We start from the raw sequence: 15,851 nt of genomic DNA on the forward strand, positions 1-15,851 counted from the left end.
CTCCCTCCGCCGAACTTATCAATGCCAACGACCATGTCCCAACTCACAAACTCGCCTGCCAATTTTCTTTTACGTGCCCCCGGCAGCGCCCGTGTCGCAAACTCTCATGTGTTGACGATGTCGGGATCTCTCTCTCTCTCTCTCTCTCTCTCTCTCTCTCTCTCTCTCTCTCTCCCGCGCGTGCCAGCCTGCCTTTGGACTCGCCTCACGTTTGGTCCTTTCCTCGCGGCCTCTTCGTCGTGCGGTGCTGCTGCCCCGTAGTAAGAGACCATCGAACAGGAAATTATCCCGGGGGTGCTTTACCAGATCTTTCGTCTCCGGTGGAGTTGCACGCCGCTGGGTTTCCCATTCTTCTTCTCTGTGAGTCTCCTAACACACACACACACACACACACACACACACACACACACACACACACACACACACACACACACACACACACCACCTTTCATTTTTAGTGCCGGGTTCACATGTCGTGAGGAATCTTGGGCACAACACAGTCGCCTTGATTTGTCGTGTTCATAATTCTCTCTCTCTCTCTCTCTCTCTCTCTCTCTCTCTCTCTCTCTCTCTCCCCCCCCTGCCCCTTTACGTTGTCGCCCGGGGGAGAGGAGCTCTCCTGCTCTCACTCTTATGAGCGAGGACTGATTTCCCTCATACTCTGACGTGTATGTGTGTGTGGTGTACATTCATTATCATGTGATATACACTCCAGTATATCATCTCTTGATAAGCTCTCATACGTATATGATTTGGTATAACTAGTACTGGATATATATTTCTTTTCTTTCATACTATTCGCCATTTCCCGCGTCAGCGAGGTAGCGTTAAGAACAGAGGACTGGGCCTCTGAGGAAACATCCTCATCCAGCCCCCTTCTCTGTTCCTTCCTTTGGAAAAAAAAAAAGAGGGGAGGATTTCCAGCCCCCCGCTCCCTTTCCCTTTTAGTCGCCTTGTACGACACGCAGGGAATACATGGGAAGTATTCTTTCTCCCATATCCCCAGCGAAAACTGGATATATATATATATATATATATATATATATATATATATATATATATATATATATATATATATATATATATATATGTTTTTCTCAAAGTGTGGATGATATATGCTGTCTCCAGGCCCATTGAATATCCTAATTTCAATTCAAAAATTCAGTATTATGTCTGATTTTTTTTCACAGGTTCAGTATAGTTATATCTCGACACACTAATTAATACTATTAAAAACACACCTGATGATATTAGATTAATGTTCTTAATCTATTGATCATCACACCAAACAATGAGTAACTGCCCGTAACACTTGGGTAGCAGGGATTTCCGTGCAGTAAGGGCGTGTTTGTGGTCTTCAAACTCTTATCTTGACCTCCTGGAAGAAGCCGTTCAGGATGTGTCGTTTGGTGGTTATACCTTGACCTTGACAACCTTAAATGACCTTTGACATTTGGTAAGCCAATTAACCAATTTAAGATGGTCTTGTTTTTCTCCCGTTCTAAGATGATTAATTTAGAAGTTATATACCTAAAATTTTAGATGGTTCAGTCCCCCCCCCTCCCCCCCTCCCTCCCTAACACACCCAACAAGAATAAACCTGAATTTGTTCAGAAGAGTTTGATGTATATTTATTCTGCTGAATATACTGATTAAAGGTTTATCAAAGGCAAATCGGGTAATTGGACTGGTTAATGACCCTGGAAATAATTATTTCCGGCTAGTACATGTGGTATTTACTGGCTGCCTGTATTATTTGTTATGAAAATAGATGAATTCACACACACACACACACACACACACACACACACACACACACACACACACACACACACACACACACACCAAAAAACAAAACATGAATAAATGAAATTTCTTTTGCATGTTTGTTTAAAAGTTTTGATATCGAGTTCATATCATAGACATTACCACCATGGTTACTATGTCAATAATTAGAGTTGTGTTTTGGGTAATGAGTTTTGCTAATGAATCTCGTTTTGATTACTTTTAAGTAATTAAGGGGCTGTTAAAGGAGACTGCAGTAAGCCCTGGTACTGGGAGAGTTGTTCAAGGCACCACTTCCGCCATAATTGATTAATTAATCCCATTAATTACCTCCTAATTTCTCATGTTATTTACGTAAAGTCTTGAGAAGCGAGGCACAGCCCTTGACGACTAGTTAACGTAATTTAAGTGTATCAGACATGCCTACCTATTCAGATGTTAAGTTACGATGTTGTTAAAGGGCCAAATCGAAAGAAAAAAGCTTTTCTTGTCTGTGTTTCAGGAACTTTCATTTTCCCCTCACTTTTGCCGTACAGACGATGCTCGAAGTATCGATGAGAGATATTGGGGTCCAAATGTTTTATGCTGATTTCATAGCCGACTTGATCACCCGCGCGTTCCTATACAGCTGGTAATACCTTCCTGCCTGTTTGTGTGTGTATATTGGGTTAAAGTGACGAGATTACGCCTGTCAGAAACCTTATTTATCAAGACAGAATTGATTGGATCATGAGAATCGGGGATCGAAACCCTTTTGTCCAATGGAGTTCAAACCTTCTTCAGCGGCCTGCACGTTGTGGGTTCAGCTTAGTGAGTTCTTTAAATGGTATCTGGTGCTGAACTTGTGTGTTTTTAGGTAATTAGTCTTCGTAAATTAGCGGGAGTTTTGGAAGTTCAAATGATCGTATCCTTTCCGTTTTAAACATCTCACCTCAGGTCTCAGGGTGAGGTTCAGTGATGGGGAATATCGGGTCTCGCAAGCCCTCTTTCTAGATTCCATCTTGCTGCTTTTAGAGTCATCAGCTCCGGTGATTAAGCGCGTTTTTGGAGGCGGGTCACTGTAGGTCGTTCATCAGATGCGAGGACGTAAAGGCATCAGTGTGCCTAAAAGAGGTAATTAGGTCAGGTGATAGTTACACACACACACACACACACACACACAGACACACACACACACACACACACACACACACACACACACACACACATTACTTCACTGTGTACTGGGAAGCGAGTGTGTGTGTGTGTGTGTGTGTGTGTGTGTGTGTGTGTGTGTGTGTGTGTGTGTGTGCGGGCGCGCGCAAGAAAATTAAAATTTCCCAACTTTTCGACAACATGAGATATGAAACCGTAAGTTTTTGTTTACCCACGCGCTCATAACTTGACACACACACACACACACACACACACACACACACACACACACACACACACACACACACACACACGCTGGGGAAATATGAATGCTGAGGCCGCCATGAGCGGGATAACTACATGTGTCCACACAGGTAGAGTAATGACTTGCGTTCATTACACCCAGCCCTGTTTAATGGCCGGTGTAGCTAGCTGGCGTGGGTGATCCCCCTGAACACCAGCTGCTGTGGCCGCCTCCCTAGGTACCAGCTGGTGTTCCCCATTCCCCCTGGACACCAGCTGGTGTTCCCCATCCCCCCTGGACACCAGCTGGTGTGGCCACCTCCCGGGCCAAGCGTCGTATAACAATATAATGATGACTGCTGTCATCCTGCGGGAGCTGGTCTTCGTTCTCCCCGCCAGCAGGAATGGACCGCCCTTGCTCTCTAGCAAGACTCGGTGCTGCCCCTGACGCGTTTGTTTGTCGTTGATCGCGTTCCTGCCTGACGCTCTCTCTCTCTCTCTCTCTCTCTCTCTCTCTCTCTCTCTCTCTCTCTCTCTCTCTCTCTCTCTCTCTCTCTCTCCCCCAGCACATCGACGGTTCTTCAAAACAATACCTTTTTAACTCTTGAGTTTCCGTTTTCTTCCACTGGGTAATTCCCAATATTCCGGCACCGCCCAGCAATTTTGTACGACGAGAGAGAGAGAGAGAGAGAGAGAGAGAGAGAGAGAGAGAGAGAGAGAGAGAGAGAGAGAGAGAGAGAGAGAGAGAGAGAAGGATGTTGCTGGGCAAGTGGAGATTCACAGAGGGAATTATATTTGTCAACATCATACCCACACTTTGTGAGGGGGAGGGGGGAGGGGGGGCCTGGCTGGCTGTGGCTTCGCTTGTTGTCATCGTTTCGCTTACGTAATTATCTTTCTATTTCTTAAGTTATTTATAACCCGGACGAGTTTACATATGATATTACGTAGTTAAGGGCTCGTATCAGTCGGCACCTTTAACTTCATCGGTTCTTTAAGCTTCGTGTATATATATATATATATATATATATATATATATATATATATATATATATATATATATATATATATATATTGAATGATGATCTCTCCAGCGTTTTCCTCCTTCAGTATCCAGGGACAGGACTATCGAGTGACAGACTCCAGACAGCGGGGACCACACAGACTCATGGTGAGGGTGACACGCATGTGTCATGACGCCCTGGGAATGAGGGCTTCGCCAGGGGCAGGAGGAGGTGCAGTGTGTGCTCACAGGTCGCCCTCAGAAAATGGGAAGACAATCTAAGAGATCCCCGGTGACACGCCAGTAGTAGTCTGCTGTCGCCATAGGACTGCTCGTGTGTGGCCACAGGTCTGGTCGTGTGGCCACAGTTTTGCTCTTGTGTGGCCACAGGTCTGGTCGTGTGTGGCCACTCCTGCTTGTGTGTGGCTATTCTCATTCTCGTGTGTGGCCACTGGTCTGCTCGTGTGTGGCCACAGGTCTGCTCGTGTGTAGCCACTCTCCTGCTCATATGTGGCCACTCCTACTTGTGTGTGGCCACTCCTGCGCGTGTGTGACTACAGGTCTGCTCGTGTGTGACCACTCCTCTGCTTGTGGTGGCCATAGGTCTGTTCATGTGTGGCCACTCCTGCTTGTGTGTGGACACTCTTGCTCGTGTGTGGCCATACACATGGGGATCATAGAATAGATACATGGGGATCATAGATACATGGGGATCATAGATACATGAGGATCATAGAATAGATACATGGGGATCATAGATACATGGGGATCATAGATACATGAGGATCATAGAATAGATACATGGGGATCATAGATACATGGGGATCATAGAATAGATACATTGAGGATCATAGAATAGATACATGGGATCATAGAATGGATACATTGAGGATCACAGAAAAGATGCATGGGGATGATAGATAGACAGAGCGACACATCTTTCTATATATTTTGTGGTTGTGATGGTGTGTTTTGTATAGGGACAGGAAGGTGGGCAGGTATGAGTGAGGGCAGGGGGATGTTGTGAAAGAATCCCGCTTTGTAATTGCTCGAAAAAGTTGTTCTCCAGTTATATTTTTTGTTGTTGTTGTCGTTCGTTCTTGACTGTTTGTCAGGGTGTACTGTGGTGGCGTTGGCATAGCTGTGCAGCTGTTCGGATGTTCACTAGCGCAGCTGCAGCTCGTGGGGCAGCTGTGCTGGCTTGATGGTGCAGATGGTCGCTGTGCACCAGCTGGTGATATGGAAGCTGGTCTGCCTCTCGTGTGCACCTTCCCCTTTCCCCTCCCTCCTCCAACACACCACCAACCCCTCCCTACAACCTCCAGCCCCACACCACCGACCCCTCCCCACAACTTCCAGCCCCACACCACCAACTCCTCCAGCAGTGTGGCTGTCCTCTCTCGGCTTCCCGTCATCTGTAATTTCTCTCACATCTTATGTAGACATAGAAAACGACATCTCATTTTCTTTTAAGCCTCCGTCAGTCAATCGGACATTCTATTTCCTTATCTATTTACGCTTTATTATCCCCCTCCTTCCACATAGTATGCTGTCACCACACACACACACACACACACACACACACACACACACACACACACACACACAGGTCACCATGCCTCTGGCTAATCACTTGTCTGGTTGTCAATACAGAACGTTCCATTGGTAATGAACTTTTCATTTGGACGTCCCTCAATATATATATATATATATATATATATATATATATATATATATATATATATATATATATATATATATATATATATACACCTTAGAAAACCCGACAAGGATGCACCACTTCGTCTCATGATTATGAGATGATGCAAGGCAATGTGAGCCGTCCGGATAATAATATTATTTTTTGTCATGATTATTTTTTTTTTCCATGTCAGGTGGCCACCGGCGTCTCGACCTCTCTGGCCACAGTATTAGATTGCGGGGAGACCTGCCTTCGCAGAGGAGTCACTAGGGAGACTTGTGGACAAGGATCACAATGAATTGGCTATTGAGTCCCTGTTGGTTAGGTTAGGTCTTTAGGGTCTATCAAGGTCAAAGGGTAATTTAGGCCCGTTAACGGTAGGTTACCACCACACCCAACGACCGAAGGGTCGTTCAATGCCATCTTCAGGCGTTGAGGATAATAAATTCAGCGACCACAATACGTTTTCTCTTTGTATGTGGTCCTTCGTTTTGGGGGAAAGTCTAGATACTGTTAGAAATTATCTCCTTTTTAGATTATTTATTTTTTATTATTATACTTTGTCGCTGTCTCCCGCGTTTGCGAGGTAGCGCAAGGAAACAGACGAAAGAAATGGCCCAACCCACCCCCTTTTTAGATACTGTTAGAAATTATCTCCTTTTTAGATACTGTTAGAAATTATCTCCTTTTTTCCCCTTTTTAAGTAAAGTTTGTTATATTGCTATAAAGTTTATGTTGATATAAACTTTGTATTGATGTAAAGTATATTATATTGCTATAAAGTTTATCATATTGATATAGATTTTATTATATTCGTATGAGGTTTATTATATAGACATAGAATTTATTATATTCGTGTAAAGTTTATCATATTGACATAGAGTTTATTACTATATTCGTGTAAAGTTTATTACATTGACGTAGAATTTACTATTTTCTTATAAAGTTTATTATATTGACACAGGATTTATTGTATTCGTATAAAGTTTATTATATTGACACAGAATTGATCATATTCGTATAGAGTTTATTATATTAATATAAAGTTCATTGCACTGATATAAAGAAAAATCGTAGTATTTAGATGCTTTATTTTGCACTCTGACGTTGTGTGTGTATATTTATTTTTCAATTTGCTCCAATATTTATGGTCGGCTCTGTAGAAAAGCGGAATTTGAAAGCCTCGCTGACAGCTATATGAACGTAACCACGAAATCAAATTTACATCTGAAAATATCACACTTTCTTTTTCTTCCCTCTCCCCCCCCCAGACATTCTTCGTCACGAAACAAGGCACTTCAGGTGGATGATGTATTAGTTGGTGGTGGTAACGAGCTGTTTGCCTGCCACTTGTCGCCATTTGTACGGTTGTTACACAGGATTTCGTGACGTCATGATTAAGGTAAGTGATTCGCTATCTCTTTGTCATTTTATCTAATTCTTAATTACCCCAAAGACCATTTTTTTTTGTGAAAGAGTTTCGGTGTTACCTTAGACCTTTCTGAAGGCTCCTGCAGCCCAAGGGTGCGCTGCTTCAAGTAGCAGGGAAATGTAGACCCCTTCAGAATGAGAGGTTCTCTCTTACGGACGAGGCTGTACTGCCAGTGATACACAGCCTCGCCAGAGAAGACATTTCACACTCTGTTTAACCTCGAGCTGGCGGAGTCCGGTAGCACTGACCGATATTCCTGGTAAGGTCCGTTCTTACAATGACCTATATTTTTTGTGATAGTATCTGCATAAACTGGATTACAGAATATGTAGATAAAAGTGCAACATATCTATTGTTTATTATTGTCATATCGCTCTTTAGAAGTGTTCAGGACCAGAGAGGGTGGGGGATCACGCACCCGAGACGATAGATTCGCCTGTAATAGATGGAGACTATCTATTCACTCGACTCCGTAACTAGCTAGCGATAGAGTGGACGGTGCATTACGGCCGAGGTCTGCCAGGAAGCGAAGCTCACCACCCGGGACGCGAGTTCCATCACACTTTCTCAAGCGAACAGACAGTTGTGTTTTGTCATTTTCTTAACTTTTGTTTGTAGCAGCTGTCGATGTGAAAGCCTCGAGGCATTGAATTAATGATGAACTGTCTAAAAGCGTTGCACTAGAGCAAGAGTCAAGATGACCATATATATATATATATATATATATATATATATATATATATATATATATATATATATATATATACTCGTGATATCGATTGTTACACGCGGGTCCCTGAGGTATGGAAGAAGAGAAAGTTTACCACTATGTCAGTACGCCGGCGGTGCGGTGAACCACTGCAACCACAGCACTACGGTGGCTGACGAGTTCCAGTCTTCCTCCCCTCCCCATCCTCGGCTTGAGTTGCAGTCTTTTCTTTCTGCCTCGCGTGCACGTGGATGACTCTGGCCTTCGGTACAGAGATACACACACACACACAACCTAGGCGGTGCGATGCTAGGGGATGGGAGAGCACTGGGGGATGGAGGATGGAGGAGTGGGGTTGGGGCTTGGTGCAGGCAGAGCAGTAATGTATGGTCGTGAGGAAGTGGGGGACGAGCCGCGCTGGACTCCAGCAAAATAAACCGACGTAAATAAGGTTTCTGGGAGAGGCAGGCATGCCGGGGGAGGAAGGGGGGATTGGTGGGGTGGTAGAGAAGGTCTATTGGTGGGGAGGGATGTACCCCCCTCCCTTCACCACCTCCTCATTGCGCCAGGGGTTTGGATGTGACTACGAGTCTCTCTCTCTTTCATATATATATATATATATATATATATATATATATATATATATATATATATATATATATATATATTCAATCAGTCTGCTGTCAGCTGGGGTACAAAAATGATGAAATTTCATTATGCAAACTCTGGTCTTCGCTGATTTTTTCCCCATTAATTCAAATAAAATCACGTCAGCAACTCGGGAAATTTATGAAATCAAACAAATTTATATATATTTATATTTTTTTTTTCAATAATTATTTGTGATTTATCAAACTGAAATGTACGGGTGGCGTCCCGGAACAACAAAACAGCACACACACGGTTTCGGTTTCGGTGTTTTTTTTTTCTGCGTTGGTAGAAAACTCGGCGAGGAGTTACCCAGAAGGTGTGAATGAATGATTTTGTGTTGAATTCCTAACTGATATTGATCCTTGGGAACCTGGTGGTTGGTTGACCGGCCAGCCATCTCGTGACGTACGTACTTCGCCGTAAAGAATTAATCATCTACGATATGTGATGTTCAGGAAGTGGCCACAGTTACCAGCACTGTCACAGGTGGCCACAGTTACCGGCACTGTCACAGGTGGCCTTAGTTACTGGCACTGTCACAGGTGGCCACAGTTACTGGCACTGTCACAGGTGGCCACAGTTGCTACCACTGTCACAGGTGGCCACAGTTACCGGCACTGTCACAGGTGGCCACAGTTACTGGCACTGTCACAGGTGGCCACAGTTGCTACCACTGTCACAGGTGGCCACAGTTACCGGCACTGTCACAGGTGGCCACAGTTGCTACCACTGTCACAGGTGGCCACAGCTAGTGGCACTTTCACAGGTGGCCACAGTTACCGGCTGTGCCGGCAATATTCTGAGAGAAATGCAAATATCACGGCAGCAGCAGCAGCAGCAGCACTCCAGCGGCTGAATTCAATTGATCAGAGAGAGAGAGAGAGAGAGAGAGAGAGAGAGAGAGAGAGGACTTCCCCAGGACTCGTATTTTGGTCTTGCCTCCAATACGTTTTTTTTTTTTTTTCCCTTCCTTAAAGTCATGTGTGAGATGCTCTGCCAGAGGGACGTATTGACACACCAGAATAACTCGAAGTAAGTTTATGGAGAAATCCATGACAGTAAAGCGCCTGTGTTTTTGTTCCCATCCCGAGTCGTGTCCTAATGAATCATACTGCGACGGTAAGAGACATTCCACATACATATGTGTAGCAATGTGCACGGTCGCACATCGTGATCCATGTGGGTTCGGACAACAGCATGGGCGTGGACATGAAGTGGGAGAGGTTATAATGAATTCTTTCACTCCAGCACAATGCCTGTTGTCTATACTCGGAACAGCAATACATTACACTGCAGTAAACGCACTGGTTTACCTTTGTTTTTTATTTTCATGATCGCTGTGTCCCGCGTTAGTGAGGTAGCGCCAGGAACAGAGGAAGAAAGGCCTCAGCCGATCGCAGCTATTCTCTAACTGTCATGTGTAATGCATCGAAACTACTATTCCCAGTCCACAACCGGGATCCGGAGATCTTTCCATGGTTTACCCCGGACGCTTCATATGCCATGGTTCAGTCTGTTGACAGCACGTCGACCCTAGTATACCACGTCGTTCCAGTTCACTCTATCCCGTGCATGTCTTTCACCCTCCTGCATGACCTGTCCAGTCATACATTAGTGGTAGACTTCATCCCGCATCGGTAAATATGGGATCAATTCTTTTGCCACAAAAGATTGATAAAAAACACGTAGATGTTAAGTGTTTGGTAGATCTGCCTTATACATAACTAAATCGATTGGCTGCGAAAAATATGAAAAAAGATAAGGATAATAGGCATGGTCAGTGGCTGGACAGTGTCTCTGGATGGGAGGGGAGTTATATGGAGGTAGAAAGAATAGGTCAGACTGGGCAGGGAGCTGATGTTAGAGGACGTTGTACAAATAGAGAAGGAGGTGGCTTCTGTACCGTCCTGACACACACACACACACACACACACACACACACACACACACACACACACACACACACACAACACAACACAACTCAACACTACACAACACAACACAACACAACACAAAACACACACACACACACACACACACACACACACACACACACATACACACACACACACAACACACACACGTACAGAACAGCAAGGCTGCCATGGTTGCCGGAGCAAGATGAGAGCGGACGTTGGTAACTCCTTCAACACCTGAGACTTTAGAATCGACGAGGATTCAACGCTGCAAATCACTGATTCAGAGGAACGACGACATGGAGGAAGATGATATGGTTTTCCTGTAGGTTTCCTCCGACCATTTCATAACCTTAAAGCCCATGTCATCCCTGGGCGCAGACATCCTCCCCCAGCCCCTTTAACCAGGGGTGCCAGGCGAAGTCTGAACTGGAAATAACTCTCAAAAAAAAGTTAAAAAAATCCGGCTCGTTTCATGTTTATTAAGTTTTCCTTTTATGTCACAATATCTATTCAGTCGATCGTCACCGTGAATTTCAGAGTGTGGTCTGAAAAATGGAAGTAGGCACTGAACATGAAGGAATTACTTGGATTTCTGAAGGATAGAAAGATTCCGAGTTTCGTTCATTTGAGAGAGAGAGAGAGAGAGAGAGAGAGAGAGAGAGAGAGAGAGAGAGAGAGAGAGAGAGAGAGAGAGAGAGAGAGAGAGAAGGTTAGTTTGATGTTAACACACCAGGGGAACTGCATTAATTACTGTCTCGTTATATGTTAGGAGGTAATCAACTGTGTGTTTACCGGCCCGTGTCTCTCTCCCTCCCACCACCACAGTTCTCTACCCCCACCATGTATATATTTATTTATTTATTATACTTTGTCGCTGTTTCCCGCGTCAGCGAGGTAGCGCAAGGAAACAGACGAAAGAATGGCCCAACCCACCCACATATACATGTATATACATACACGTCCACACTCGCATATATATATATATATATATATATATATATATATATATATATATATATATATATATATATATATATATATATATATATATATATTCTGACCAGCATTTGCATCCTACTACAAATTTGTCCCCCATCATTGCCTCTCTTCACTAGCCCATTGCCTCTCTCATAACACATTTTGCCTCTCTCATAACACATTTTGAGTAAGTAAAGTGAAAATTCCATTCGAGGACAAGCTTACTTTAATGTCCATTAGAAGCTAGCTTACTTTAATGTCCATTAGAAACAAGCTTACCTCACTGTAATCAAGGACTTTATGCATTCGAAATGAAGGTGTTGACGTGTTACCGAGATGCTGGTATGAATGTGGATGGGCTCGACCACCAGCCGACCGAGGTCATCAATTCTAGTACCGTGAGTACTTTACCTCTCTCCGTCCCCCGAGGCTGGCTCGCGACGCACAACACCCCAGCCTCTCGTGTACAACACGGGGAAGATCCGGGGTGGGTAATTGAAGGTCTGGCTGGTGTAATCTGAGCTTCGTGCTTAAGGGTCGCACCGTCGTGCTCAAGGGCCGTACCGTCGTGCTCAAGGATCGTACCGTCGTGCTCAAGTGTCGTACCGTCATGCTCAAGGATCGAACCCCGTCATATTCAACGGGCATACAGCCGTCCTCCTCAGTATATATATATATATATATCCAGAAAATCTATGTTCTTGACCTGCAGACATTAGCGGGTCATCAGTATTCCCTCCTCAACTCACCAGCGAAATTTTCAGTCGCAGTTTGTCACACGACAGCCAGTGTATATTTATGACTTCATTTTTCATTAACATTTACCACAGGACCAGCTCCTGCGAGAGAGTCTTGGTGTCACCCCGAGGCCTTTTCCTAAAGGCTCTGTATCACACGATTACGCTACTTCCAGTAGCAGGGAGATGTAGACTCCTTTGGAGCGAGAAGTTCTTTGACGAGACTGTACTCCCAATCGGTACGGTCCCGCCAATGGCGACCGACCATTCGCTCGCCGTGTTACCTCGAGCGAGGCGTAGTCCGATAGCGCCCATTATCACGGTGACAGCTCTACGTAGATACTTCAAACATCACGACCGAATGCATCAATACCTTCACAGGAGAGGTCAGCTGTGTCTCTGATACCTGAACACCAAATGTCGCTTCAGATATCTTGGGGGTATGTGAACGCGGCCCTCAAGAATGTACGTATATGAGGAAATCTTGATTACTGTAGAGTTTCGAGTTCTGGGCAGAGCCTTGGATGGAGGGGAATGACCCGGGACAGATGGGTGTGGATGCACTGTGTTGTCTTCATGGCGGTTGGGCTAGAAGCCTTCCAGTACGATGCCGCATCGTAAGCCACCGGTAGAGGTGAGACAGGAGGCTGATGCCACTGGGGGAGGTGGACGTGTGGGGTCAGGAGATAGTAAGGTGGATGGGAGAGAGAGAGAGAGAGAGAGAGAGAGAGAGAGAGAGAGAGAGAGAGAGAGAGAGAGAGAGAGAGAGAGAGAGAGGATTCTAGGACACCCCCCCCTCCACTTACGTGTTAGTCTTCCCGAAGTATAAACATTACCATACACATTCTAAGTGGAGGGAGCCTCTGCCCAGCGGGTGTGTGGATGTGGCAATCAGCTGTCCCACAGCTGACCGGCGACGGGAGGGAGGAGCTCATGTGTCGTCCTGTACAGAGTGACAGCTGGATTAATGACAGGGAAAAGATAAAAACCTATACATGTCGTGTTATTATTTTCTTTTTTACATCGTTCTTTTATGAGTGAGTGAGTGGTAAGCGACCTGGTGGTGAGGCGGCATGAGAGCGGTAGAGGATAGTTTAGATGTATATATCATACATACAGACATATAAACTATCTATACGCGTATATATTCCCCGTACTGTAAGGAATGTCACCGGCGTTCAGAATTACCCACGCGCATCATTTCTAGAATTTGATGAAGAGTACGTTATAGAGAGGCGGCTCGTTCAAACAGTACACGACAGTTTAATTATTGATAACTTGAACAGTTACAATTGGGACAAAATATTTACAGGAACGAAATTGTCAAAGAAGGTAGTTACACTGGAAACAGGAACCCGCCCGAAGCTGAAGGTTCAGAGCCATCTGTACCGTGTGACAAGGAAGGATTGGTGGCGGTGTGCCTCGCTGATGCTGTTGTGTTTTGGATTTGCGACCCAACGAAAGTTGCTGGATGTTTCGTGTCTGGAGTTGCTCGCACGTGAACCTCCTTCTGGATGTGATTGTTGTGTGTGTGTGTGTGTGTGTGTGTGTGTGTGTGTGTGTGTGTGTCCGGTGCTGTCTGCCACCTCCCTCGAATTGCTACTGTTTCAGGTTTTCAAATTCACCGTCTCGAATTCTCCTCGACGATGTTTCCTTCGCCCATAGTCTTTCATGACTCCCGAATGACTCCCAGGAGACGAACTACGAGCGTGTCAGACGCGCCTTCCTTCGGAACACGGTTTGCGGGTTCCTCACTATGATGGGATTGAATCTGACGCACCCTCTCCCCCGTCGCTCCATAGGATTCGAACCGGTTGCATCCGACAGTCCTCTCCTTGACTTGATCGACTTTCTCTCTCTCTCTCTCTCTCGACTCTTTTGTACGATGCACCTTTTTGTATATGGTGTGTATCCTGCCTCGCATTGATGCTTCCATTACAAAGTTTGCTCCACCCACTCACTCCTTTTTTTTTTCATCCTCCGCCAGTCTTGAGTGAGGTGACGTTCCTTAGGTCGTGCAGGATCGACCAGTTGCTTGTATGTCTCACATTCTGGTACAGAGCAGCAGTGACCAGCAGATCCCAGTGTCTGTCTCACTTGCTGGCAGTGACCAGCACCAGCACATCCCAGTGTCTGTCTCACTTGCTGGCAGTGACCAGCACCAGCAGATCCCAGTGTCTGTCCCACTTGCTGGCAGTGACCAGCACCAGCAGATCCCAGTGTCTGTCCCACTTGCTGGCAGTGACCTGCACCAGCAGATCCCAGTGTCTGTCTCACTTGCTGACAGTGACCAGCACCAGCAGATACCAGTGTCTGTCTCACTTGCTGGCAGTGACCAGCTGTGACAGCAGCCACACATCCTGGTCTGCTGGTTGGTGTGTAATATGTATTATGCAAATACCTGGCAGGCATTGTAAATATTGCATATGGTACAATATCATGCAAATGGTGTTGTTCAGCCCTCGAGCCCATGTATTCCGGGCCTCCTTCTTGTGGAGAGAGAGAGAGAGAGAGAGAGAGAGAGAGAGAGAGAGAGAGAGAGAGAGAGAGAGAGAGAGAGAGAGAGGGAGAGAGAATATACATGAGTACTTTTTTTTGTCAAACAAAGAAACAAAAGAGTACGTGGAAAGTATGTATGTATGGTATGGAGTACGTGTGTATGTGTGTGTGTGTGTGTGTGTGTGTGTGTGTGTGTGTGTATGTGTATGTGTGTGTGTGTGTGTGTGTGTGTGTATGTATGTGTGTGTGTATGTGTGTGTGTGTGTGTGTGTGTGTGTGTGTGTGTGTGTGTGTTTCTGTGTGTGTGTGATTACCAGCAATTTATTACTGCCAGAGACCCAGAGGATACAGAGAAAATACATAGATTATATACAGTTGGGCTAAAAAAGGAAAAAAATGGAGGGGGATTGGGGTCTTGGTTCAGCAGACAGTCTGTACGCCACCAGTGGTGTGGCACTTTACTGATGTATTGACGATGTTTACAATGGTGGTGATGGGGCTGTTGCTGTTGTCGCGGTCTGTGCGAGGTCGGCTGGGTTCGATACCTCTCGTGCTGCCGGACTGCCAACTCCGGACGAAGGGATATCAGGTGGCAGGAGGTGATTGATGGCCAGAATGTTGCAGTAACCTCTTCCCGAACTGTCGTTGATGAGGTTTAGGTGATGGATGGAACAGGTGGTGTCCATCAGGATCTTGTACAGTCTTTCCTGCTCCTTTTCTAGTAGCCCCTGTTGTGTGGTGGGTAAGGAGAAAGACCAGGCTGGGCGGAAGGCAGAGGTGAGTCTATGAAGGGTAAAAGGTGTGTAGTTGGTCCTTGAGTTGATGGGCAGCGTATCCAAGTGTGTTGAGTGTACAGAGACCTTTCGTAGAGACAGTAGCTGGAGGAGTTTAATGATGGGGCAAACGCATGCTTAGACAGTAGCTGGAGGAGTTTAATGATGGTGGTAACGTATTCGTATACAGTAGCTGGAGGTTGTGATGATGGTGCTAACGTATTCGTATACAGTAGCTGGAGGTTGTGATGAGGGTGCTAACGTGTCCCTTCCAGTTTACGAAGAA

General features: G+C 45.4%; 1 long non-coding RNA gene across 2 annotated transcripts in view; it reads left to right on the forward strand.

Moving 5' to 3' along the window:
- LOC139753701 (uncharacterized) overlaps positions 1 to 15,851 on the forward strand; it is a 376,193-nt gene that overhangs the window by 23,067 nt on the left and 337,275 nt on the right. For both annotated transcript variants that reach the window (XR_011713751.1, XR_011713752.1), the window contains exon 2: positions 7,139 to 7,269. This is a non-coding gene — a long non-coding RNA (uncharacterized lncRNA). The remainder of the gene's footprint in view (positions 1 to 7,138; positions 7,270 to 15,851) is intronic.

The sequence above is a fragment of the Panulirus ornatus genome, chromosome 15 (assembly GCF_036320965.1).
Source record: "Panulirus ornatus isolate Po-2019 chromosome 15, ASM3632096v1, whole genome shotgun sequence".
NCBI lineage: Eukaryota > Metazoa > Arthropoda > Malacostraca > Decapoda > Palinuridae > Panulirus > Panulirus ornatus.